This window comes from Triticum dicoccoides, chromosome 5A (assembly GCF_002162155.2).
Source record: "Triticum dicoccoides isolate Atlit2015 ecotype Zavitan chromosome 5A, WEW_v2.0, whole genome shotgun sequence".
In the NCBI taxonomy this organism is placed as follows: Eukaryota; Viridiplantae; Streptophyta; class Magnoliopsida; order Poales; family Poaceae; genus Triticum; species Triticum dicoccoides.
Window position 1 is genome coordinate 48,558,713 of NC_041388.1, and position 25,186 is coordinate 48,583,898.

The following is a 25,186-nucleotide window of genomic DNA, read 5'->3' on the forward strand; positions in this document are numbered from 1 at the left end:
TTGGCTAAAGGGTACTACCAGCAGCTTGCCGACATGACATTGATCCCGGCAACCCCCTGGTTTTGGGATGGCCTCGCACGGCAAGAAGACTATCATCTAAAGAAGGCCAAGGACACATTGAGGTAAATCACCAGCGACAAGAAGGGCCTCGGACAACCTAGGGAGCGTACATCGACGGACATCACAGAAAGAGACTCCAAGGACAGGTAGTGTCACGACCCGGATTTGGTAGAATCCAAGTCTCTGTGCTCACTGTGCTATTCCTGGATCATAGCTAGCACACACAGTAACACAAACGAATATCAGTAAGACATACATCATTCTACTAAAACGGTGGATCCAAATAAATATAAATCATACCTTAGGCACAACTCAAGCTGGCACATAATACAACGACACTACTAGGAAAATGGCTACTAATGGCGCACCAGTTTTGCCTACTAATGGCGCATCACTGGTGCACCATTAGTATCACGACACTAGTATTTTTTACTAATGGCGCACCACTGGTGTGCCATTAGTATCTGGTATACTAATGGTGCACCACTGGTGCGCCATTAGTATAGGCCACGGTGCGCCATTAGTATAGGCCACTGGTGCGCCATTAGTATTTTTAAATTTTGAAGGCGGGAAAATAGTAGTGGCGCATCGTCTAACCCCCACCATGCGCCATTGCTATTTTTGAATTTTGAATTTGGATCTGGATCGTGATTTTTTGCCCATTTTTTGCTCATTTTTTTGCTCATTTTTTGGCACGATATTATTTCAAATTTTGTTCCTGTTTTTGGATCTTGTACATTCTTTTGCCGTGTTCTTTTGCCAGAGAGGAGTTCGCCGCATAGGAGGAGGAGGAGGTCACCGGAGAGGCGCTCGCCTACATCGCCGGAGAGGAGGAGGAGGAGTTCGCCGGAGAGGAGGAGGAGGAGGTCGCCAGAGAGGAGTTCACCGGAGCATCGGAGAGGAGGAAGGAGAAACCATGACGGGATGGGAGGAGAGGAGGGAGGAGGAGCTCACCAGAGAGGAGGGAGGAGGAGGTTTCCGGAGAGGAGGAGGAGGAGGTCGCCGGAGAGGAGGAGGAGGAGGTCGCCGGAGAGGAGGAGGGTAGTATGGTGGAGGAGAGAAGGGAAGATGGAGTGGAGGAGAGGAGGAGATGGAGTGGAGGAGAGGTGGAGTGGAGGAGAAGAATGAAGAGGTAAGGAGGAGAGGACCACGCCCAGCCATATATACGGCATAGTAATGGCGCACTGAGGGCAGGTGCGCCATCACTAACTTTTTTTATTTTTTTTATTTATTTTGAATTTTGAAGGCGGGAAGATACTAATGGATCACATAAACTAGGGTTTAAGCTTCTATCACTCTAGCAACCCATCATCTACTTGCTACTTCCCAATGCCTTCCCCTAGGCCCAAATCATGGTGAAGTGTCATGTCGACGTTCACATAACACCACTAGAGGAAAGACGACATACATCTCATCAAAATATCAAACGAATACCAAATTCACATGATTACTTATAACAAGACTTCTCCCTTGTCCTTGGGAACAAAAGTAACTAACCACAAAGCATGTTCATGTTCATGATCAGAGGGGTATTGAATATCATTAAGGATCTGAACATACGATCTTCCACCAAATAAACCAACTAGCATCAACTACAAGGAGTAATCAACCTACTAGCAACCCACATGTACCAACATGAGGTTTTGAGACAAAGATTGGATACAAGAGATGAACTAGGGTTTGAGATGAGATGGTTCTGGTGAACATGTTGGTGAAGATTGGTGATGACGATGGCTTCGATTTTTCCCTCCCGGAGGGAAGTTTCCACGATGGAATCGCTCCGCCGGAGACCTAGATTGCTTCTGCCCAGGTTCCACCTCGAGACGGCGGCGCTTCATTCCAAAAGTCTTATCTCTATTTTTTCTAGCTCAAAACCCTTCATATAGCAGAAGATGGGCACCGGAGGCTGGCCAGGGGGCCCACAAGCTCAGCCCCCCAGGCTTATGGCCACTTGGTGGGTCCCCTCCTGGTATTTCTTCGCCCAATATTTTTTTAATATATTCCAAAATAATTCTCTGTAAAATTTCAGGACATTTGGAGTTGTGCAGAATAGGGATCTCAGATTTGCTCCTTTCCGGTCCAGAATTGCTCCCTTCCGGTCTAGAATTCTAGCTGCGGTATTCTCCCTCTTCATGCGAATCTTGCAAAATAAGAGAGAAAAGGCATGAGAATTGCATCATAAAGTTTAATAATAGTCCATAATGCAATAAATATCAACATAAAAACATGATGCAAAATGGACGTATCAGTGATCTCCAGCATGACCCTATAGACGTGCAACTTGATGTTGTAGTCATGGTCCAGGAGCTCGAACACGCACACGCCCCACTTATCCATGTTGTTCTCCATGGCAAACGCACCCCAACCGGCGTTGAATGTCGCGTGGGGACACTCGCTGCCGGTGTACTCGTACAACACCTTCCACGGCTTCGCTGAGGGTCCCATAGCGTCATCTTCCTCCTATCCTTTGGGAGGAAACTTTTCACGAACATGTCTAGGATGATCTACGGTGTCCCAAGTCGACCAGTAAGCGAGCAATGCAGTTTTAGAATATGTGTATGAAGAGAAGAATTTGATTAATTACCATGAAGTACGAGGCATAGACATCGGTTTGCTTCATTTCCTTGATCACGAAGGGCCTCTTGGATTGGAACCTCCGTGCCCTGTTCATGGCATCTTCCTTGTCCCTTTGGGTTACTCGACGTCTCTGCAACTTTAATTCTGGCCTTCTCTAAACCTTGATGACAACTAAGTATAAAACAAGATGCAAATTATGAAGATAGTTCTGTTCAAATTTTGTTCTATTCACTAATCAGTGGTATAGTGTGATAGAACCACACCCTTACAGGAGGGAAGAAAGAATATTTACCTGTGCCATGTTGGGTCTCACCATTGCTCCTGTTGAACATCGGGAATTGACTCTACAGTGCATGCTTGTTACCAAAATATTTGTGCAACGTGGTTAAGTCCATGCACATGGATTCTGGTGCAAATATACCTATAGGAACTACATATATGTGCGCAAGTTAGCTCGATGACAAGAGCATATATAGGAATCATTTTACAATGTAAAATACATTACTATCTAGCTAGCAGAGTCAAAACTGACACTGAAATTTAAGCCATCTCAAACAAATATATACGTAAAACATCACTACTTATCTTGAAATCGATTCTCGATTGGAGGCTTCGTCTTACTTACCTGCCAAACTATTACTTGATTATCCTCCTTTAGAAGCTGAAGCAGTAAACTTTTCCCCCTCAGCCTTAGACTTCTTGGGTGGATGAGGCTCCAGTTCTGCTTCCACTCGATGTGCAAGCAGGTACATGTTAGCTTCATAACAAGAGCATATAAATTCCGATGAAAATGAGCATATACATTCCGATCGAAGAAGAGCATATAAATCATTTTACAACATCAAGCCATCAGAATAGTTAGTTTGAAATCAATGGATCGGAGGGTTAATCTTAATTAATTACCTTTCAAAGTGACACTTGGTGGTCCTCCCTTTGAAGTCGAGTCCTGATAACCCACAAGTATAGGGGATCGCGATAGTCTTCGAGGGTAGTATTTCATCCAAATTTATTGATTCGATAGAAGGAGAGGCAAAGAATATTTATGAGCCTTAGCAGTTGAGTTGTCAATTCCACCACACCTGGAAATTTTACTTATGTAGCAAAGTGTTTAGTAGCACAGTAACAATAGTGATAGGAACAATAACAGTAACACTAGTAGTTTGTAGTGATTGTAATAGTAGCAGCAACGAAAGTAACTTAGCAAAGACCAATATGAGAAAAGCGTAGGCATTGGATCAACGATGGATAATTTTGTTGGATTGTATTCATCATATAAAAATCACAACCTAGAGCAATACACAATAGCTCCAATTCATCAATGTAATGTAGGCATGTATTCAGTATATAGTCATATGTTCTTATAATAAGAACTTGCATGATATGTTTTGTCCTACCCTCCAGTGGCAGCGGGGTCCATAAGGAAATCTAAGGGATATTAAGGCCCCCTTTTAATAGAGAACTGAAACAAAGCATTAACACATAGTGAATACATGAACTCCTCATACTATAGTAATCACCGGAAAGAATCCCAATTTTTTCACCTTGGGGTATGCGAATCATAACACATAATAGGTGCATACAACTTGCAAGATAGGACAAAGAAATCAAATATATTCATGAAACATAGAGGGTTCAGATCTGAAATCATGGCACTCGGGTCCTAGTGACAAGCATTAAGCATAGCAAAGTCATAGCAACATCAATCTTAGAACATAGTGGATACTAGGGATCAAGCCCTAACAAATTGACTCGATTACGTGACAAATCTCATCCAACTCCATCACCTTCCAGCAAGCCTATGAAGGAATTACTCACTCCTGGTGGTGAGCATCATAGAATTGTTGATGGAGAAGGGTTGATGATAATGACAACGATGATTTCCACCCTCCGAAGCCCCAAACGGACTCCAGATCAGCCCTCCCGATGAAGAACAGGAGGTGTCGGTGGATTCATATCATAAAACACGATGATTCCTTCTCTCTGATTTTCTCCGCAATATGATACTTATGGAGTTGGAATTAGGGTTGCCAGAGGCTCCAGGGGCCCACAAGCTCACCAGGCGCACCCTGGGGGGTGGGCGCGCCCCCTGAGCTTGTGGCTCCTGGGTGGTGCCCTCCAGTATATTCTGGAAATATTCTCCATAAATTTTACCTCAATCCGAGAACTTTTATTTCTGCACAAAAATAATACCATGACAATTCTGCTGAAAACAACATGAGTCCGGGTTGTTTCCATTCAAATCATGCAAATTAGAGTCCAAAACAAGAGCAAAAGTGTTTGGAAAAGTAGACATTTGGGATGTATCATTCTCCAGATGGAGACTTTGCCCCATCAACCTTGGACTTCTTGGGTGGACGATGCTCCGATTATGCTTACGGTTCAATGTGTACACAGACACATGTTAGCTCGTTACCAAGTGCAAAGAAATCATTTTACAACATCAAGCCATATCGTATCAGTACATATGTAAAAAGTACTACCACTTTGAAATAGATCGATCAATGGGAGGATTCTTCTTAATTACCTGCTAAACCGTCGCTTGATGCTTCTCTCTCAAAAGACAAATCACAAGGTGGAGCTTCAGGCCTTTTCCTCTCCGCAACCTTTGGCTTGTGTGATCGGTCCAGTTCTACCACGATATCATCAGCCTTCATGGACCTAGCCCTCTTCCTGACCATAAAACCAACGTCTTACCTAGTGACAGGGGCACGGTTGATCTTGGACCAATCCTCCTCATGTTGCTACAATGGTTCTGGTTCCACTGCGTCGTTGCAGGACATGCGCCATTCACTTTCTTCCTTTTTATCTGGACTTTCTAAGAATGTGTTTTCCACTTCCTCTTGCGAAACAGTGTCATCTACATCGATGCTCATGTCGTCGCCCCCTTCATATTCTTCAGAGGTTGGTTCTTCTTCGTCATCATCATCATTTTGTGGGGCACCATCTGCATTGGTGCACGTGTGCCCTTTCTCATCATCAATGGCCATGGCAGCCTCCATGTGTTGCGGATGGTCGAGCAACGCGTACGGGTCCTCGCAGAATGATGGCAAGAACACTTTCACTGAGAACTATGATTGCCCATCATAATAGAATACTAGCAGGCAGTCATACATGATGCGATGGTCTGAGAGAAACTCCTTCCATCCACGCACAAAGCTTAGATCCCCGGACATTTTATCCAGCTCTACTTGCCATTTGTTCCCGCTTGGACCTCTCAAGGAAACCACTCTGGTATACTCTTCCAAGTATTTGTGGAAGTCCAGTGGAATTGGCTGCAACATATGTTATCATTTAATTAATGTCTAAGAATATATGTATACACACACACACATGTCGAGCTCAACAGATTAGTGATGGGCCCGGCACCCGTCAAAGGTGATCAATTCTAGCCCTTTATTAGTGACATGATCAATAGTAGTCTTGGAGATTGATTTCAAGAGTTGGGTGATAGCTAGTGGTGTAAATAATCAATCTGAACTAATGCCAGGGTTGGGTGCAAATCCCCTATCCAAACATGCATTATATTTTGGGGGAAATATTACATGTGTGTCTTTTCTTTACAATCTACAAAACAGTAAATACGAATAATATCAACTTTCATGAAGCAGATTATATTAGGATATAACATACTCATATATGTGTGTATATGTTATCTCTCTTTTACTCATTTTTAAAGTCAGGAAACACAGTATAGTCCATCTTTGAAACATATCAATAACTACTCGAACAAAAATTGTGATGAAAAAGACTATGTACATCTTAACTTTGTCAAATTAGTAAGCACCATTCCTAAAGTGGACCTCAATGGAAAAGAGAATCTTGACAACAATCATGCAAATATGGTAGATAAAAATGGACCACCAAACATGAGTTAGTCACTTTAATTTTTTTATGAATCAAGAAAACCAACCACTTGTTCCATGGATAAATCGTCCTTTAGAATTGAGGGCAGAAAATATTGTCATTCTAGTCCTTCTCATTTCTTTCCTCCCCTTTATCACTCTCCTTCCTTCCCTTCTGCTCATCTATCTCCTTTTGTTGCTCCTTAATATATTTCTTATTTTCTCGCTGCTCCTTCTCTTCTTTCTCATTCTCATTCGCGTCCTCTCTTTCTTTATGTGCCTTCATCTTCTTCTCATTTTCCTCCCTTTCCCTCCGACCCCCTCCTCCTTAATTTATTTATTCTCATTAGCTCTCATTTTCTTCTCTTTCTCGTCCTTGTACTTAGCCATCTTCTTAGAGGTCTTATGACTCTCCTCTTTTTTCTTATCACCTTCTTTTTTATTTTGCTTCCTTTTCTCTTTCATATTCATATTTTCATCTTCCGCTTCTTTTACCTTCACATTGGAGTTAATCTTCCTGATGATAGTGTCATTGACAGAGTTCTTCAATCACTGCCACCAAGCTACAAGAGCTTCATGATGAACTATAATATGCAAGGGATGGATAAGACAATTCCCGAGCTCTTCGCAATGCTAAAGGCTGCGGAGGTAGAAATCAAGAAGGAGGATCAAGTGTTGATGGTCAACAAGACCACCAGTTTCAAGAAAAAGGGTAAAGGGAAGAAGGGGAACTTCAAGAAGAACAGCAAGCAAGTTGCTGCTCAAGTGAAGAAGCCCAAGTCTGGACCTAAGCCTGAGACTGAGTGCTTCTACTTCAAAGAGACTGGTCACTGGAAGCGGAACTGCCCCAAGTATTTGGTAGAGAAGAAGGATGGCAAAGTGAAAGGTATATTTGATATCCATGTTATTGATGTGTACCTTACTAATTCTCGCAGTAGCGCCTAGGTATTTGATACTGGTTCTGTTGCTAATATTTGCAACTCGAAACAGGGGCTACGGATTAAGCGAAGATTGGCTAAGGACGAGGTGACGATGCATGTGGGAAATGGTTCCAAAGTCGATGTGATCGCCGTCGGCGTGCTACCTCTACATCTACCTTCGGGATTAGTTTTAGACCTAAATAATTGTTATTTGGTGCCAGCGTTGAGCATGAACATTACATCTGGATCTTGTTTGATGCGAGACGGTTATTCATTTAAATAAGAGAATAATGGTTGTTCTATTTATATGAGTAATATCTTTTATGGTCATGCACCCTTGATGAGTGGTCTATTTTTAATAAATCCTGATAGTAGTGATACACATATTCATAGTATTGAAGCCAAAAGATATAAGTTTAACAATGATAGTGCAACTTATTCGTGGCACAGCCGTTTAGGTCATATTGGTGTAAAGCGCATGAAGAAACTCCATGTTGATGGGCTTCTGGAATCACTTGATTATGAATCACTTGATGCTTGCGAACCATGCCTCATGGGCAAGATGACTAAGACTCCGTTCTCCGGAACAATGGAGCGAGCAACAGACTTGTTGGAAATAATACATACTGACGTATGCGGTCCGATGAGTGTTGATGCTCGCGGCGGGTATCGTTATTTTCTTACCTTCATAGATGATTTGAGCAGATATGGGTATATCTACTTGATGAAACATAAGTCTGAAACATTTGAAAAGTTCAAAGAATTTCAGAGTGAAGTGGAAAATCATCATAACAAGAAAATAAAGTTTCTACGATCTGATCATGGAGGGGAATATTTGAGTTACGAGTTTGGTATTCATTTGAAACAATGCGGAATAGTTTCGCAACTCACGCCACCTGGAACACCACAGCATAATGGTGTGTCCGAACGTCGTAATCGTACTTTACTAGATATGGTGTGATCTATGATGTCTCTCACTGATTTACCGCTATCGTTTTGGGGTTATGCTTCAGAGACGGTTGCATTCACGTTAAATAGGGCACCATATAAATCTGTTGAGACGACGCCTTATGAACTATGGTTTGGCAAGAAACATAAGTTGTCGTTTCTTAAAGTTTGGGGATGCGATGCTTATGTGAAAAAGCTTCAACCTGATAAGCTCGAACCCAAATCAGAGTAATGTGTCTTCATAGGATACCCAAAGGAGACTGTTGGGGACACCTTCTATCACAGATCCGAAGGCAAGATATTCGTTGCTAAGAATGGATCCTTTCTAGAGAAGGAGTTTCTCTCGAAAGAAGTGAGTGGGAGGAAGGTAGAACTTGACGAGGTAACAATACCTACTCCCTTATTGGAAAGTAGTTCATCACAAAAATCAGTTCCAGTGATTCCTACACCAGTAAGTGAGGAAGCTAATGATGATGATCATGAAACTTCTGATCAAGTTACTACCGAAACTTGTAGGTCAACCAAAGTAAGATCTGCACCAGAGTGGTACAGTAATCCTGTTCTGGAAGTCATGTTACTTGACCATGACAAACCTACAAACTATGAGGAAGCGATGATGAGCCCAGATTCCGCAAAATGGCTTGAGGCCATGAAATCTGAGATGGGATCCATGTATGAGAACAAAGTATGGTCTTTGGTTGACTTGCCCGATTATCAGCAAGCCATAGAGAATAAATGGATCTTCAAGAAGAAGACTGACACCGATGGTAATGTTACTATCTAGAAAGCTCGACTTGTTGTGAAAGGTTTTCGACAAGTTCAAGGAGTTGACTACGATGAGACCTTCTCACCCGTAGCGATGCTTAAGGCCGTCCGAATGACGTTAGCCATTGTCGCATTTTATGATTATGAAATTTGGCAAATGGATGTCAAAACTGCATTCCTTGATGGATATCTTAAAGAAGAGTTGTACATGATGCAACCATATGGTTTTGTCGATCCAAAAGGTGCTAACAAAGTGTGCAAGCTCCAGCGATCCATTTATGGACTGGTGCAAGCCTCTTGGAGTTGGAATATACGCTTTGATAGTGTGATCAAATCATATGGATTTATACAGACTTTTGGAGAAGCCTGTATTTACAAGAAAGTGAGTGGGAGCTCTATAGCATTTCTGATATTATATGTGGATGACATATTGTTGATCAGAAATGATACTGAATTTCTGAATAGCATAAATAAGAATTTTTCAATGAAAGACCTCAGTGAAGTTGATTATATATTAGGCATCAAGATCCATAGAAATAGATCAAGACGCTTAATTGGACTTTCACAAAGCACATACCTTGACAAAGTTTTGAAGAAGTTCAAAATGGATCAAGAAAAGAAAGGGTTCTTGCCTGTGTTACAAGGTGTGAAGTTGAGTCAGACTCAATGCCCGACCATTGTAGAAGATAGAGAGAAAATGAAAGTCATTCCCTATGCTTCAGCCATAGGTTCTATCATGTATGCAATGCTGTGTACCAGACCTGATGTGTGCCTTGCTATTAGTTTAGCAGGGATGTACCAAAGTAATCCTGGAGTGGATCACTGGACAACGGTCAAGAATATCCTGAAATACCTGAAAAGGACTAAGGATATATTTCTCATTTATGGAGGTGACAAAGAGCTCGCCGTAAACGGTTATGTCGATGCAAGCTTTGACACTGATCAGGATGACTCTAAGTCACAATCCGGATATGTATTTTTATTGAATGGTGGAGCTGTCTGTTGATGCAGTTCCAAGCAGAGCGTCATGGCGGGAACTACGTGTGAAGCGGAGTACATAGCTTCTTCGGAAGCAGCAAATGAAGGAGTCTGGATGAAGGAGTTCATATCCGATCTAGGTGTCATACCTAGTGCATCGGGTCCAATGAAAATCTTTTGTGACAATACTGGTGCAATTGCCTTGGCAAAGGAATCCAGATTTCACAAGAGAACCAAGCACATCAAGAGATGCTTCAATTTCATCTGCGATCAAGTCAAGGAAGGAGACATAGAGATTTGCAAGATACATACGGATCTGAATGTTGCGGACCCGTTGGCTAAGCCTCTCTCACGAGCAAACCATGATCAGCACCAAGACTCCATGGATGTTAGAAGCATTACAATTAATCTAGATTATTGATTCTAGTGCAAGTGGGAGACTGAAGGAAATATGCCCGAGAGGCAATAATAAAGTTGTTGTTTATATTTCCTTATATCATGATAAATGTTTATTATTCATGTTAGAATTGTATTAACCAGAAACTTAGTACATGTGTGAATACATAGACAAACGGAGTGTCACTAGTATGCCTCTACTTTACTAGCTCGTAATCAAAGATGGTTAAGTTTCCTAGCCATGGACAAAGAGTTGTCATTTGATAAACGGGATCACATCATTAGAGAATGATGTGATTGGCTTGACCCATCCGTTAGCTTAGCACGATGATCGTTTAGTTTGTTGCTATTGCTTTCTTCATAACTTATACATGTTTCTATGACTATGAGATTATGCAACTCCTGAATACCGGAGGAACACTTAGGGCTAGTTCTTTTGGTGGCTTCTAGAATAAGCTGCAAAAAGATGCCCCCTACCTAGCTTATTCTAGAAGCCCAACCAAATTTATTTTTTAGAAGCCTAGTAGTTGAGACTTGACTAGTAGGCTTCTAAAAAGAAAATTTTGGTTGGGCTTCTAGAATAAGCTGGGTAGGGGGCAAATTATTTTGGAAGCCCAAAAAAGCTAGCAAAAGAACTCGCCCTTAGTGTGCTATCAAACATCACAACGTAACTGGGTGATTATAAAGATGCTCTACAGGTGTCTCCAATGGTGTTTGTTGAGTTGGCATAGATCGAGATTATGATTTGTCACTCCAAGTATCGGAGAGGTATCTCTGGGTCCTCTCGGTAATGCACATCACTATAAGCCTTGCAAGCATTGTGACTAATGAGTTAGTTGCGGGATGATGCATTACGGAACAAGTAAAGAGACTTGTCGGTAACGAGATTGAACTAGGTATTGAGATACCGATGATCAAATCTTGGGCAAGTAACATACCGATGACAAAGGGAACTAAGTATGTTGTTATGCGGTTTGACCGATAAATATATTCGTAGAATATGTAGGAACCAATATGAGCATCCAGGTTCCGCTATTGGTTATTGACCGGAGATGAGTCTCGGTCATGTCTTCATAGTTCTGGAACACGCTTAACGTTCGGTGACGATCGGTATTACGAGTTTATGTGTTTTGATGTACCGAAGGTTGTTCGAAGTCCCGGATATGATCACGGACATGACGAAGACTCTCGAAATGGTCGAGACATAAAGATCGATATATTGGATGACTATGTTTGGACATCGGAATGGTTCCGGGTGAGTTCGGGCATTTACCGGAGTACCGGTGGGTTACCAGAACCCCCCGGGGAGTATATGGGCCCTAATGGGCTTTAGTGGAGAGAGAGAGAGAGAGAGGGGCGGCCAGGGCAGGCCGCGTGCCCCCTCCCCTTGGGTCCGAATTGGACTAGGGAAGGGGGGGCGCCCCCCTTTCCTTCTCCCTCTCTCCTCCTTGCTTCTCTCCTACTCCAACTAGGGAAATGGGGAAATCCTACACCCGGTGGGAGTTGGACTCCTCCCAGGGCACGCCATAGAGGGCCGACCCTCCCCCTCCTCCACTCCTTTATATACGGGGGAGGGGCACCCCATAGACACACAAGTTGACAGTTGTCTTAGTCGTGCGCGGTGCCCCCTCCATAGATTCCACCTCGGTCATATCGTTGTAGTGCTTAGGCGAAGCCCTGCATCGGTAACTTCATCATCACCGTCATCACGCCGTCGTGCTGACGAAGCTCTCCCTCGACACTTAGTTGGAGAGAGAGTTCGTGGGACACACCAAGCCGAACGTGTGCAGATCGCGGAGGTGTCGTACATTCGGTGCTAGGATCGATCGGATCGTGAAGATGTACGACTACATCAACCGTGTTGTCATAACGCTTCCGCTTACGGTCTACGAGGGTACGTGGACTACACTCTCCCCTCTCGTTGCTATGCATCACCATGATAGATCTTGCGTGTGCGTAGGAATTTTTTGAAACTACTGCGTTCCCCAACAGTCGGGCCACCCCGTTGGCTCGGGTAAAGGCTATGTCCACCCTCTCGGTCTTCCCGACCAGTATCCCCAAGCTAGCAGAAACCCGAGCATCCTGAAGCGGCTTCAAGGGAGCCCCCGAGAAACATAACTAGACCTGAGTGAGAGGCTTGCCCTGTGGCTCAACCCTCTTCCACTCATGGAACTCGAGGATGCACTCAGTGCCAGGTACTCTGCACAACCCAAAACTTAGAAGACGCTCGAAGTCCTCTGCTGTAGGGAAATCAACCTTATACATATTGGCCTGAGTAGAATAAGCTCCCACTGAAAATTACCTGGAGCTAACTCACTGAGCCTCCGCATAATCTGAGCCTCAGACACATCACTTTTTGTGACTTTGACAATCCCCGTGGTGGTGCTCTAGGGCTCCTCTGGGATCTCCCTTGCACTAGGAGACTCAAAAAACATCAACCCGGCAAAATAAACTCCATAAATGGTAATACTCGGCATATGATCACGCAGTATCAGGCACTCCCCCGTGTCATGCACTGGCTTGAGGCAAGTATCACATAACCCAGTCACACATTCAGCTATAAAGTGCCCCTCTCACCACATCGATAACACAACATCTTCTCCTTTTTACGAGCCCACTTTGAAGCTCTATGTGCATCTGTCTTGTCGGCGGCACTGACAGCACCCGTCACCAAGGGCCCAGTCATGGGCACCGGCACCACAGCATTAGCCAGCGCCGTCACCGCGTCGACAACCTGACCGGGCAACTCCGGCGCCTGTCCGGAAGCGGGCACCTCTGACCCAGCTAACCCCGGCCCACTCTGTACCGGCAATTTCTGGGCCTCACACCCATCAGCAAACCGGCCCCCAGCCATAGCATCCACATCAGGCCCACTAGAGCCCAACAGGAAATTCAAACGCTGGATCCGCGCTGCACGGATCTCAGCCCATCTACCGCCGCCAGCACCGCCGCCGCCGCTGCCAGCTTCTTCTTCTTCTTTCTCTGAACCAACTTCCACGCTCCCGCCTCGAAATAATCAGACAAGGTAGGTGTGGGGAGTCTCACCTTGGTAGAGGACCTCGCCAAGGCCTGATCGCCGAAGCCGTCGTACGACGACGGATGACCCGACGGACTATCTCGACGGTGTCTTCCTCCTTCAGTCCCTGCCTAGCCAGATCGTCGCGGGGGATCGCCAAGTCGACGAGCAGTGACACCTCCTTCTCGGAGTAACCAACCCGGATGCCTCGCAAATCGCGTTCGTCGGTGTTGGCGAACTCGCCGGCGACTCCTCGCCGTCTGAGTCACCATTCTTGTCATCCGCGTCTCCAGCGGCGTCGTAGAGCACCCAGAGTCCCCGAATCACCCTCCTACCCGATGTTCCCCGGCGGGAGAGACCGCCCATGTCGTCGCCCGCGAAGTCGCCCCGTACCTCATTTATTTTGTATACCTCACGGTGTAAAATGATTAATGCTCTATTTGCGTATTTAAGATCATGGTGATCATTTTTAATAGAAAATGTGTATTTTAATTTTCTCCCCTTATTGTTGCATGTTAGAGTGCAGCTTTCAAATAATTTTCTTCCCTCGGGATATTTGAAGATTGTTACCCATCAAGTTCAGGAAAACCAAGGGTATCATATGAATTGGATTACGTAGAAGACACAGAGATAAAACATACGTGGTTGCATTCATATAGACACTAATTTATCCTTACTAGGGCTTAATTAGGTCATGTATGGTTCATGAATTTGCTATTTCTTTACAAATTTTTTAGAAGTTTCTAGCACATAGGTCCAGCATGTTTAGGAGGTTTGCATTGCTCTAAATGTATGAACTAAGGATGCCCCGATGTTTTGAGTTTAGATATGATAATTTAATTTCAAAAAGTTTCATACATTTGTGTAGTAGTAGCATAGTTGTGACGCCTCTATAACAATTCTAGAATTGAACGGGTATTTTATTTACTATCTCCTCTAACTAAATTATTTTTTGGTTTGGCTGAAAAAAATTATGGAGTTTTTTTTTCAGAATTATGTTATCTATCTTGCGCCAAATTAACCACTTCTTTCTGAACTGTAGAGACCACTATGGTTAATTTTATTATCATAGCAAAAGAAATCCAGTTTAATCATGATATCATGACCATGTGAACTAGGTATGCAAGGTTATTTCTCTGACTACTATGCTGTCAAACAGGAAGCTACACAGGTTTATTCTTTGGCAATTACAAATCAGCATCCATCATCTACAGACACCAGAGGAATATGTTGTTGGAGAAGGTGCGGCGTTGTGGTGAGCAGCAGGTTGTGTCTTCGTGGTGGTAACCCTCGGCTATGATGGTGTGCCGTCCTTGGCACCGAGAATCGGCCTGGGATGTCGTGGAGGGGAGAGGAGGGGGTGGGCGACGTCATGGAGAGGAGGGGGCGTGGCGCTGAGAGCAAGGTGCGAGCTAAATGACGTGGCGTCGAGGGGATGCGACAATGAGAAGCCGTGGTGGGCAGAGCACGCCAGGGAATTGAGATGTGAGTGTGACCGTTGCATCGTGCGACGAGTGAGAGGGTGAATTGTTTTTTAAGGTGAGAAGAGAAGGATCGATTGTTTGCTTTCAAGGGAAAATCAGTTGTTTGCTATGAGAGAAACGTCACATACTTCTGTATATAGAGAAAAATCTCACAAAGCCTAACAAGTCATTTCTAGCAGCTGCTAGTGAGGGAGTCCTGGACTAAGGGGGCCTCGGGCGTCCGGCCTGTTAGCCATGGGCCGGACTGATGGGCCGTGAAGATACGAAGACCGAAGACCGTACCTGTGTCCGGATGGGATTCTCCTTGGCGTGGAAGGCAAGCTTGGCGACCGGATATGTCGATTCCTTTCTCTGTAACCGACCTTGTGTAACCCTAGATCTCCCCGGTGTCTATATAAACCGGAGGACTTAGTCCGAAAGGAGAGACTCATTACCATAGTCATACAGGCTAGACTTCTAGGATTTAGCCATTACGATCTCATGGTAGATCAACTCTTGTAATACTCATATTCATCAAGATCAATCAAGTACGAAGTAGGGTGTTACCTCCATAGAGAGGGCCCGAACCTGGCTAAACATCGGGTTCCCTGTCTCCTGTTACCATCAACCTTAGATGCACAGTTCGGGACCCCCTACCCGAGATCCGCCGGTTTTGACACCGACATTGGTGCTTTCATTGAGAGTTCCACTGTGCCGTCGACGACAGGATCGATGACTCGCCTCGTCTTTAAAGACAATATCACCGCCGGAGGAGAATTGGCCCCAGGCCAAACACTCCGGCTGGCCGGCTTTACCATGACCGCCTGCTCGGCCATTAAGCGAACGATGACTTCTCAAGACATCGAAAATCCCCTTCGCATCGACTCCAAACACTCCAAGCAGATGGATTCGTCGGAGTTTTCGTCTTTAAACGAGCTCCTTGATCGCATCATCACCCTGGGGATCGCCACAGATTACGATCGGATCGGGCTTAAACCCGACCGAAGAGAAATCAAATCTCCACCGGTCACTCACCAGGTAGCAGTAGTCGAGAGCAAGATGGTAACTCTTCCCCTATACTAAAGAAGGACTATGTCTGGATCGCCAACCCTGTAGGGCCGGACATCCACCAGCAAAAGGAGGTGACAGGCCTTCTGAAGATAGAATCAGACATCGGGCATAGACAACCAGAAGATACTCCGAAGCCCGGACTATCGAGCCTGGAAAACCTTCAAACTCCGGATCATCGATCAGGTCAGGGTCCAAATTCAATTCCACCCACCCACCCAGACGTAAGCGCTCTCATGAGCATACAATAGCAGTCTCAGGAAACGGTCCACCACTTCTGGGCCAGGTTCCTCCTTGTCAAGGATAAGGTTAAAGATTGTTGCGACGAGGACATGATATTTGCGTTCTGCAACAATTGCACGAATGAAGGAATCCTCAATGCCATTAATCGCCGCCGTAAACTACACTTCACTGACTTGGCAAATATCGTACAGAAGTACAGCGCAATGGAAAGCGCTTGGAAGGATCAGGCACCTTGTTGGGGGCCATCGGTCCCAACTCAACCGCTGGTCAAGGCGAAAAGGACACATTCCCATGACACACCCAGTCTAATAGCCAAGAAACATAAATCCATTACGCGGCATGGAACCATTCTGGAGGGATGGCTTGATGGCCCATGCAAAATAGACACAACACCAGAAACCATACCAACCCACAGCCTTAGAGCATGTTGGATACTCTGATAGGTAGCGAAGAGCGGCGAGGACATCCTTACCAAAAACGTCCCAGATCAAAACCCTCCAAAAGACGACGACCCCAGAGTATTGACGGTCTTCGAGACATTCACTTCAAACAGTAAGCGCAAAAGGGCACTCCGTGACCTTGCCGAAGTCTGTCAAATCGCCGCGATAAACCCTTGGAACAACACGGCTATAACCATTAATGCCGGCGATGAACCAAAATACAAGACAGTCCGAGCGCCAGCCGCATTAGTCCTTAGTCTCATCGTGGACAACTTTAGACTCGCCAAGGTCATCATGGACGGCGGCAGCGGACTAAACCTCATCTATGAGGATACACTCCACAAAATGGAAATAGACAAGAGCCGCATCAAGCAAAGCAGCACGACTTTCCGAGTAATCATTCCTAGTCGGGAGGCGCGGTGAGCGGGAAAAATCACACTTGACGTGGTATTCGGCACGCCGGAGAATTATCGGTCTGAAGAGATCACCTTCCAAGTGGCTCCTTTCAACAACGGATACCACGCCCTGCTGGGGCGGGACGCTTTTACACGCTTCCAAGCTATACCTCATTACGGGTACATGAAGCTCAAAATTCCCGGACCAAACGGCATAATCACACTTGTTAGTGATCCAGACATAGCACTCTGTGCCGAAAATAAAACCGCATCCCTGGCCCTTGAGGCATTATCTGAAGCCCTCGCGGTCGAAGAATTAACCGCGATGCGCTGTACGGTGGATAAAAACGATGTGATCTTAGACAAACAACCCAAAATCGACCTCCTTCAAGCCGGCAGAAGGAATAGTCAAATTCCAGGTCCACCCAATGGACCCCAAGAAGACAACATCTATTGGAGCACAACTAGACCCAATGATCGACGCCGCGCTACGGGATTTCCTTCGCGAAAACTGGGATATATTCGCCTGGCACCCTTCCGATATGCCTGGAATCCCACGTAAACTGGCCAAGCATAGTCTCAATATATTAAAGGGATATAAACCAGTCAAACAAGCACTGCGGCACTTTCCCAAACCCAAACGGCAAGCCATGGGAGAGGAGTTAGCCAAGCTAATTGAGGCCGGATTCATTAGAGAAATAAAACATCCGGATTGGCTGGCAAACTTAATGATGGTACCAAAGAAGGACAAATCCTGGCGCCTGTGCGTCGATTTTAAAGACCTCAACAAGGCTTGCCCTAAAGATCCCTTCGCTCTCCCCCGCATCGATCAAATCATCGATGCTACCGCAGGACACGACTCATTGTGTTTCCTTGACTCATATTCCGGATACCATCAAATAAAAATAAAGGAGTATGATCAAGCTGCAACATCATTCATTACCCCATATGGGCCATTCTGCTTCAACACCATGCCCTTCGGGCTTAAGAACGCCGACGCCACATACCAACGCATGATTCAAACATGCCTGGATAAACAGATCGGCAAGACAGTTGAAGCTTATGTCGACGACGTCGTCATCAAAACCAAGCACGTCGAGACATTAATAGACGATTTACGTCTCACATTCGACAACCTCCGCACGTATGACATTAAACTCAATCCGGAAAAGTGCGTTTTCAGCATCCCCGCTGGAAAACTGCTGGGCTTCATCGTTTCCAACAGAGGAATTGAAGCAAATCCAGCCAAAATCCGAGCTCTGTCACAATTGGCTACGCCAACAGACCTTAAACAAGTCCAAAAACTTGCGGGTTGCGTGGCAGCTCTAAGCCGCTTTATCTCCAGATTGGGAGAAAAGGCACTGCCACTCTATCGCCTTCTACGGCGAACCGATCACTTCGAGTGGATGGACGTAGTGACAGCCAGACTGGAAGAAATAAAAACCCTTATGGCGAGCAACCCAATCCTGGCCGCGCCAGACGTCGGTGAACCGATGTTATTATACATATCGGCAACACATCAAGTGGTGAGTGCCATGCTCGTCGTTGAACAAGACCAGGCCGGACACAAATTCCAGCTTCAGAAGCCAGTATACTACGTATCCACTGTCCTTACACCATGCAAACCCCGGTACCCCCATTATCAAAATATAGCATACGCGGTCTTCATGGCATCCCGAAAGCTCCGTCACTACTTCCAAGAGTGCTCGATTATGGTGGCTTCTATAGTACCACTCAACGACATAATAAACAACCACGATGCCATGAGCCGGATTGCCAAATGGGCCATTGAGCTTCTTCCAGTTGATATTACATACAAACCACATCGAGCTATCAAATCCCAAGTACTGGCTGACTTCATCGTCGAATGGACAGAGGCCGAACTCCCTAAAGAGTACGGCACATATTCCAATTGGGTAATGTACTTTGATGACTCCAAAATGTTGCAGGGCTAGGAGCGGGCATCGTTTTAACGTCCCCTACTGGAGACGTCGTTCAGTACATACTCCAAATACTATACACAGACTCCAACAACATAGCTGAATACGAAGCCTTATTGCACGGTCTCTGAATGGCTGTCTCCATGGGCATACAACGCCTGGAAGTGCGCGGGGACTCAAACCTCAAAATATCTCAAATAAATGGAGACTTTGATGCCAAAGATCCTAAGATGGTAGCTTATCGTAATGTCGTCATAAAATTGTCGGCTCGGTTCGAGGGGCTCGAGTTCCATCATATGGCTCGAGAGAGTAATCAAGCGGTGGACATTCTTGCTCGTATCGGCGCTAAGCGTGACCCCGTCCCACCTAATATCTTTCTGGAAAGGCTTTTCAAGCCATCCATGGTGTGGCAGGGGAAAAACGGTAACACTAGTCCGGACCCGAACATAACCCCAGATTCCGAAAACACCGACATCATCGGAGGCTCAGCCACCGAAATAACACCATCGGCGCATCTCATCATGGCAATAATTGCCCCGTGGATCGAACCCTACCTGGCCTACCTCAACAGGAAGGAGCTTCCTGAGGACCAGAATGAGGCCCGCCGTATTGTCCGGCGTTCGAAGGCCTACAAGGTTCACGACGGAGAACTCTATAAGAAAAGCGCTACTGGAGTCCTTCAAAGATGTATCTCCAAGGAGGAGGGGCGGCAGCTACTGGCTGAGATTCATGCCGGTCTCGGCGGGCACCACGCCGCAGCTTGGGCCCTTGATAGCAAGGCCTTCCGTACAGGATTTTATTGGCCGATGGCCCGAGCGGATGCACATGACCTTGTCCAACATTGCGTTGGATGCCAACTCTTCACCAACCAAAGCCATATGCCCCCCACTGCCCTACAAACAATCCCCATCACTTGGCCTTTTGCGGTCTGGGGACTGGATATGGTCAAACCCCTTAAAGGAGGAAGCCATAAGAAGAAATATTTGCTAGTTATGGTGGACAAATTCACCAAGTGGATAGAGGCAAAACCAGTCAAAACGGCCGAGTCCGGGCCAGTAATAGACTTTATATCCGGTGTTGTACACCGTTACGGTGTTCCGCACATCATCATCACTGATAACGGCTCCAATTTTACAGTCGACGAAGTGAAAACTTGGTGCGCTAATCTGGGCATCAAGATCGATTATGCCTCTGTATATCATCCACAAACAAACGGTCAGGTCGAAAGACCCAATGGTCTTATTATGAGCGGCATTAAGCCCAGACTGGTGCAGTCTTTGAAAGAGTCAAACAAGCACTAGGTTGAGGAGCTCGACTCCATACTCTGGGTGCTACGGACCACGCCCAATCGCACCACCAGATACACACCTTTCTTCATGGTGTACGGCGCAGAGGCAGTACTGCCCTGCGACATTATTCATGACTCACCTCGGGTGCGCATGTACGAAGAGAGAGAGAGGCCAAGCTCGATCGGCAGGACAACTTAGATGCCCTGGAGGAGGAGCGCGACGTTGCAAAAGCCCATTCCGCATTTTATCAACTGCAGGCTCACATGTATCAAAGTAGAGAGGTGCGGGCCAAAACTTACAACGTCGGCGAACTCGTTCTACGCCAGCCGGAGAAGAAAAAGGACAAACTCAAGCCCAAGTGGGAGTGTCCCTTCATCATCGACGAAGTTGTCACCGGAGGGGCATACCGCCGGCGTGATGCGTCAGACAGTCGATTAGAGCCGAACCCCTGGAACGCAGCCAGACTCCAAAGATTCTATGCCTAGCACGGAAATCTTTGTTCGTTTCCTTCCCCCAACTTTTCCATTATTTTTTCTGTCTCTTTTCGTTTTTATTTCTAGCCTTATAAGCTTTCAGGTGGTTAGACCGTACACCCCCGACGCATACGTCTTGAAGTATGTACGTCTATTATACCTGGGGGCTTCTTGGATAGAAGCTTGCTATTGTTACCTTTTGAGCGTCAAACTCCTCACATATGTGTTTTTCCCATATGTACCTTTTCTTTGCCATTATATGCATCGATATGACTTAAGTTTTGGCCAAGCTGGGTTGCCTGGCTCCTGTGCTTATGCCCTACGTTCCCGATAGTTCGGCTAGGGCATAAAGGGAGCACATCTGTGATTGTTACTGCCGGGTCATCCGGATGTGTACCTCGGACTGGGTGAAGCCGAAAGCTAGCGTTCTTAAGGGAATATTCAGTCGGTGAACTAAAGATGTTTTTTGCATTCGTCCCATCGTGAACCCCCGGAAGCTATACACATTGTGATTTCTTCATCACAGTTCGGACATGCACATCGATGCATGCACACCCAGGGAAAGGAACCCTTAATGGTACTATTCTCTCGGGTAGATGTTTCTTACACTCTTAATGTAATATAACATAACTAGCCGGATAATTGTCTGTTCAAGAAACTATGACCTCTATGTCTTGTTTCCATGCATACCCAGTCTACTTGGCCGTTCTGGTATTCGGAAACACTCCGCACCTTTGGGTCGAGAGGTTGAAGCGAAAAGGTCCGCCATGACAATCGTTTTCAGCTAGAGCTACATATGCAAAGGAAAGTACATAGTCACTTGGACTCAAAAACTTCCTCCTCTATGCCGTCCAGCAGGCTATCTAACTTACAATCCTGTTGGGAATACTTGGCGGCTACTTCTACTTGGTTATATACCAAACTAACGGGAATTTCTTCCCTATTTGACCCTAGCGGTCCGACCCGGGCCATGTGATTCGGATCCAGCTTGGTATATCGTGTTTTTACCATGGCCCAGGCTTCTTGCGCACCCTCTCGGCAAGCCGATGTCTTCCATAGTCAGATACACCGCCGCGCTCCCTTGAACATCTCTACAAGCTTCTCCATACTCCCTGGAGGAGAGTCGGATGGCCATAAGGCCTTAGCTACACTCCGCATTGCCTGCCGAGCTCGCTCGTGCAACTGCGACAGCTCTTGCAGGTGATCACCTGATGATCCGGACACCTCCTCTTCGGGGTGTCCCGTCAACATACCTGCAATCACAGCTATATCAGCTACTTTTACCCCAAGCTGCTATAAGTTCAATCCGGCCACGTACTGAATATGCCGCCTCGCAGCTTTTTGTTCTCCTTCACGGCGTCGGCTAGCTGGGCTCGCACATCTTTCAGTTCTTCGCCCAGTTTGGTATTTGAATCTTGGAGTTTGTTTTTCTCCTGCCTGACTCGGGTCAACACCCGTTTGCCTGCAGCATGTAGTCTTTTTGCCTCTTTCTCTCCCGCTTGAGCGGTCTTCAACTTCTCTTCCAGTTGACCTGATGGTCCTATCATGAGATAAGCACTAGTATTAGCACAACTATTGTATACCTGTTATTCCTCGATGGAGGGGAACTTTACCAGGAGATGCCTTCTTGGACTCTTTTAGTTCGGCGGTAGAAGCATTTAGTTGTGTCCGACACTGCTCCAACTCTTGAGCTAGCAGGTTGTTCCTCTCCGTCAGAACCTGGTTATAGATCGATCCTTAAATCACTTGTGCCAACTGCTTTCAGTCTCGGGGCTACTAGCATGTGCTTATCCTTTTCAGACAAAATAAACCTTACCCGCACGTCCGTCAAATGCTGCTTTATGGCTTTGCCAAGCCCATCTTGAGCAGCTCACATATATGCATCAGCTGAGCTGAAGGCATCAAACGCCTCTTTCGAACAGCGGGGGGCTCGTGAAATGGCCCTCAAGCACCAATGATTCATGGCGCTCTCCACTTCCGAGTTGGTGACGGACATATTTTCCAAGCCCTCGGCCGAAAGACAGTCCGGCGTCACCCCCAGAAATCAAGTTTAATCATGATATCATGACCATGTGAACTAGGTATGCAAGGTTATTTCTCTGACTACTATGCTGTCAAACAGGAAGCTACACAGGTTGTTTCTTTGGCAATTACAAATCAGCATCCATCATCTACAAACACCAGAGGAATATGTTGTTGGAGAAGGTGCAGCGTTGTGGTTAGCAGCAGGTTGTGTCGTCGTGGTGGTCACCCTCGGCTATGATGGTGTGCAATCCTTGGCACCGGGAATCGGCCTGGGATGTCATGGAGGGGAGAGGAGGGGGCAGGCGACGTCATGGAGAGGAGGGGGCGTGGCGCTGAGAGCAAGGTGCAAGCTAAATGACGTGGCATCGAGGGGAGGCGACCATGAGAAGCCGTGGTGGGCAGAGCACGCCAGGGAATTGAGATGTGAGTGTGACCGTTGCATCGTGCGATGAGTGAGAGGGTGAATTGTTTTTTTAAGGTAAGAAGAGAAGGATCGGTTGTTTGTTTTCAAGGGAAAATTGGTTGTTTGCTATGAGAGATACGTCACATACTTCTGTATATAGAGAAAAATCTCACAAAGCCTAACAAGTCAGTTCTAGCAGCTGCTAGTGAGGGAGTCCTGGACTAAGGGGTCCTCGGGCGTCCGGCCTGTTAGCCATGGGCCGGACTGATGGGCCGTGAAGATACGAAGACCGATGACCGTACCTGTGTCCGGATGGGATTCTCCTTGGCGTGGAAGGCAAGCTTGGCGACTGGATATGTAGATTCCTTTCTCTATAACCGACCTTGTGTAACCCTAGATCTCCCTGGTGTTTATATAAACCGGAGGACTTAGTCCGGAAGGAGAGACTCATTACCATAGTCATACAGGCTAGACTTCTAGGATTTAGCCATTATGATCTCGTTGTAGATCAACTCTTGTAATACTCATATTCATCAAGATCAATCAAGCAGGAAGTAGGGTATTACCTCCATAGAGAGGACCTGAACCTGGGTAAACATCGTGTCCCCTATCTCCTGTTACCATCGACCTTAGACACACAGTTCGAGACCCCCTACCTGAGATCCGCCGATTTTGACACCGACAGCTAGCAAGTCATTCAGGTAAACAACTATCTACCACATTGTTTAATCTGGGGTTTACCCGGTGCCAAGTGTACTATATTGCTAGATTTAGTTTAACTGATGTATTGCTCCGTATGTATCTCAGCTTAAATGGTTCATCAGGATTTAATATAGTGATCTTACTTCTGTTGCTTCATGGTGAATATAAATTATATTGCCTTTTCATGGAAGCAGGAGCCCTATAGTTGTGTAGAGGGTCGCGGAAGAGGCAGCCGGCGAGTGCGGGATGGACGGGAAGGTGATGCCTGCGATGGCGACCATGCCGACTGGCAGGGAAGGGTCTACGGTGGCCGTCATGTCGTTTTCGAGGGAGAGAAAGGCATCCACCACCGCATAGCGGAAGAAGACGAAGCCTGCGTCGAGGTTGGCCACCGTGGCCGGCGTGAAAGATGACGGACCTTAAGGACGGTGATGGGTCCACCACTTCCGCACCGTCTCTGAACTTGGTAGAGACGTGGAAGGAGAGCGGTGGCGCCGTGAAGACCTCGGCGTCTGCTACCGCGACCACGACCATGACCATTGCGTCGGTAAGAAAGTTTCTTACTGTATACATATCCCTAGGTTCAAAAACATTAGATCTAGAAAAATTGTGAACCTACGTTGTACTTTGTCTGCAACCATGTACGTAGAGCGGTTACTGCTACACTTACCAAGCCAGCGATATTGAGAAGCACATTGAGAGATTTTCCCAGAAATCACAAGCCGTGATGAACACATATGAACTGAAGACTGGTGCATACTTGATCTTCATGAGATCTTTTTAGAGATCTCACGCAGGACTACACTAGAGATACTCAGCACCTCAACTCAGTCCAAATGCCCCTAAAAAAGTCAGTCTAAATTCAGCAAATCCAGCAGCACCAGAGCTGAACGAGCACGGGGACACGGGGCTCTGACCTCTGTGCGGCGTGTGGCTGTGCCGACGGAGAGCTTGACCAAGCCGCCGGCACCGGATGTGGATAGGATGGAGCCCCGATGGTCAAGCCGTGCAGTGCCATGCCCACCACCGCCAGTGGAGGTGCAACAGCAGCACAAATGGGTCACGGCATGAGCGCCATGTACATGTGTAGTTTATGTTTGCATTTAGTCATTGAGAGATATATAGCTCTGTACATGACCACATTAGTAAAGAGGGAGACTATTGATTTAAAAACAACAAATACTTATCTTTGGATCGAATCATTAGTAAAAAAATAAGCAAATGAATTATCTTGGACTTAGAT

General features: G+C 46.0%; 1 pseudogene; it reads right to left on the minus strand.

Moving 5' to 3' along the window:
* Window positions 1-249: 249 nt before the first annotated feature.
* On the minus strand, window positions 250-24,483 carry LOC119299160 (annotated as a pseudogene).
* Window positions 24,484-25,186: the final 703 nt, after the last annotated feature.